Source organism: Triticum aestivum, chromosome 3B (assembly GCF_018294505.1).
Source record: "Triticum aestivum cultivar Chinese Spring chromosome 3B, IWGSC CS RefSeq v2.1, whole genome shotgun sequence".
Lineage (NCBI taxonomy): Eukaryota > Viridiplantae > Streptophyta > Magnoliopsida > Poales > Poaceae > Triticum > Triticum aestivum.
The window spans coordinates 159,462,723-159,465,178 of NC_057801.1; the positions used below are offsets into that span (position 1 = coordinate 159,462,723).

The window sequence follows — 2,456 nt, forward strand, 5'->3', positions numbered from 1 at the left end:
CCATCAGGGTGCGGCGACCTAGCTCATCGGGGCGGGCGAGTGTGCATTGCGGGCTAGGCGATTTGGAAGGGTGCGCGATGGTTCGGGTGAATTTGCCTACCTGGTGTGGCGACCTAGCTTACCGGGTGAGGCGAGTGTGCCTTCTAGGCGATTTAGAAGGGTGCGTGATGGTTTGGGCGACTTGGCCTACCTAGTGCGACGACCTAGCTCACCGGGTGAGGTGAGTGTGTGTTTTCGGGCTAGGCGCTTTGGAAGGATATGCGATGCTTTGGGCGACTTGGCCTACCTGGTGCGGCGACCTAGCTCGCCGGGTGAGGCGAGTGTGTGTTTCGACCTAGGCAATTTGGAAGGGTGCGCTATGATTTGCTGCGCCCTGATAAAAAAAATAAAAAAAATGGTTTTCTTCGATTCTCTGCCAAAGTCATGCCAATGTTGCGGGAACACACATGGGAGACAGAAAAAGGGAGAGGTGTGTGTGGACTATACCTCACCGTCGTGTTGATTTGGGTAGTCCTCCATCTTAAAATTGCCAGTCCAGGATACGGAAAAAAGATGCCTTCCCTCCTTAGTTTCTCACCTTTGATTTGCCTGCATTTCAAAAAAAAAAATGCGTTAGAAAACAGGTGTTGTAAAACCCCCTTGCCGACTACTGGGGGCTGACCTGGCCTACTGGAGGCAGACCTTGCATCAGGAATTCACTAATTCTCATCGCTGTCAGTTCGTATATGATGATGATGATGATGAGAGGCAGGAAAGAAAAGCAAGCTGGGATGATACGAGCGAGAAAAAGCAAGCAGCAATGAAATGGTTATGTCAAAAAAGTATAGTTCATGCACAATTTCTACATCCAGTACACACACAGAAAAATGCCTACTTATCTGTCTCTATCTGATTTGCCGAAAACAAATACACAGAATTGCCTATACTGCAACGCGAGCTAGGATTTTGGTTGGCAAATATATTACTGCATCACTGAATGTACACCTCTGTTGCCTACCGATGTAGAGCCTACCAGATGATTATGCACCTCTGTTGTTGATCAACCTAAAAACTACTACCTAATGTACTCCAGGAGAATGGAGATTATATCATTGTATTGATCAAAATAAGTACCAAGTACTATGCAGTCTGTCAAAAAACAAACAAACCAGACACCTTTAGATTGTGTTGAAATGTGAATTGCCTCTATGCTTCATCTCTGTGTTGTGGTGGTGCATGGAAAGCAAAGCTAATTTAAACAGGGATGAAGCTAGTTGTATAAAAATAGAGATGAAACAAAAATTCATCTCATTCAGTTTTGTGGTGGTGCATGGAAAAGCGGTGTGGCTGTATCTCTGAATCTCTCTTGACATTGTATGCAGGAAAGATGCAAAGGAATCGTGCAAACAAACCGTGTAGGTGTGGCGTTGCCTACTTATCTCTGCTTCTCTCTATCTGATTGCCTGCAAAAATACACAATATTGCCTATTTCTCTATTTCTGATGCCTGCATCTATTCTCTATTTCTCTGATTGCCTGCAAAAAACACAGTGCTTATTGCTTATTTATCTATGTCTAACTGCCTACAGAAAAAACCTCTATAACAATGTTGTTGCCTACGTTTTGGCAGAGGAAGCCGCATCCCCAATGGCGTGAAAAAAGCTCTGGAGCACCTCCCCTCGCCCTCCTCCCCGAGAGCCTCTCGTGAAAGGGCTCGTGAAAAATACAGCTACCCCTGACCCTATCGGTCCATTTTGATACGCTCCTGCGGTAGTTGATGAGGACGAGGGCGTTGGCGACGAAACCGCAGCAACAACGAGATGTGCAGACGAAGGGGAGTGGGTTAAATGACCTTGGGGCTCAAATCAGCAGGATCTCGCCGTCTCCGGTCGTCCGCCGCCTCGCGTAGAACCGCTTCGTCGCTTCCTTCTTCTCCTTCCCCGTCGCTTCTTCCTTCTCCTACTTCTCCGGCACACGCGCGCCGCCCTCACCCGTCGAACTGCCGGCGGGATCCTTCGTGGGCGCCGCCTTTCTCCATCAATTGACTCGTCGCCGCTCTCTCGCCGGCCAAGCTCGCCTGCAAACCAGGGATTCGTGGGGGATTTTGGTTTTGCTCGTCGCCGGGTGCAGTGGGGAACGGGAACGAGAAGCTGGAGGAAAAAATCTGGCCACATCTCCCCAAATTTCGAAGGGAAGCGACAAAACCCACCGTCACGTGGTGTCGCCCACCTGGTCGGTCCACCACCCCGCGGCGTCTGTGCAAATCGTGCGAGATGGACGGCTCTGGTGCGGCCGTTTCAGCGCGTTAGATAGCGCGCGCGCACCAAACAGCGATTAGGTACAAACTTTTTTTTTGCGTATGGATTAGGTACAAACTTTTTTTTTGCGTATGGATTAGGTACAAACTTATACAGTAGTATATACATCTATAAAAGCAGCCAAATCACGGCCGTACGCCGCAATCAAATCCAATTCCTA

General features: G+C 48.7%; 1 long non-coding RNA gene across 1 annotated transcript in view; it reads right to left on the reverse strand.

Annotated features, from left to right (window-relative positions):
* Window positions 1–2,234, reverse strand: part of LOC123069159 (uncharacterized) — a 5,810-nt gene extending 3,576 nt beyond the window's left edge. Inside the window, exons 1-2 of the long non-coding RNA XR_006432327.1 lie at window positions 1,831–2,234; window positions 487–588 (exon numbers count right to left, since the gene is read on the reverse strand). This is a non-coding gene — a long non-coding RNA (uncharacterized lncRNA). The remainder of the gene's footprint in view (window positions 1–486; window positions 589–1,830) is intronic.
* Window positions 2,235–2,456: the final 222 nt, after the last annotated feature.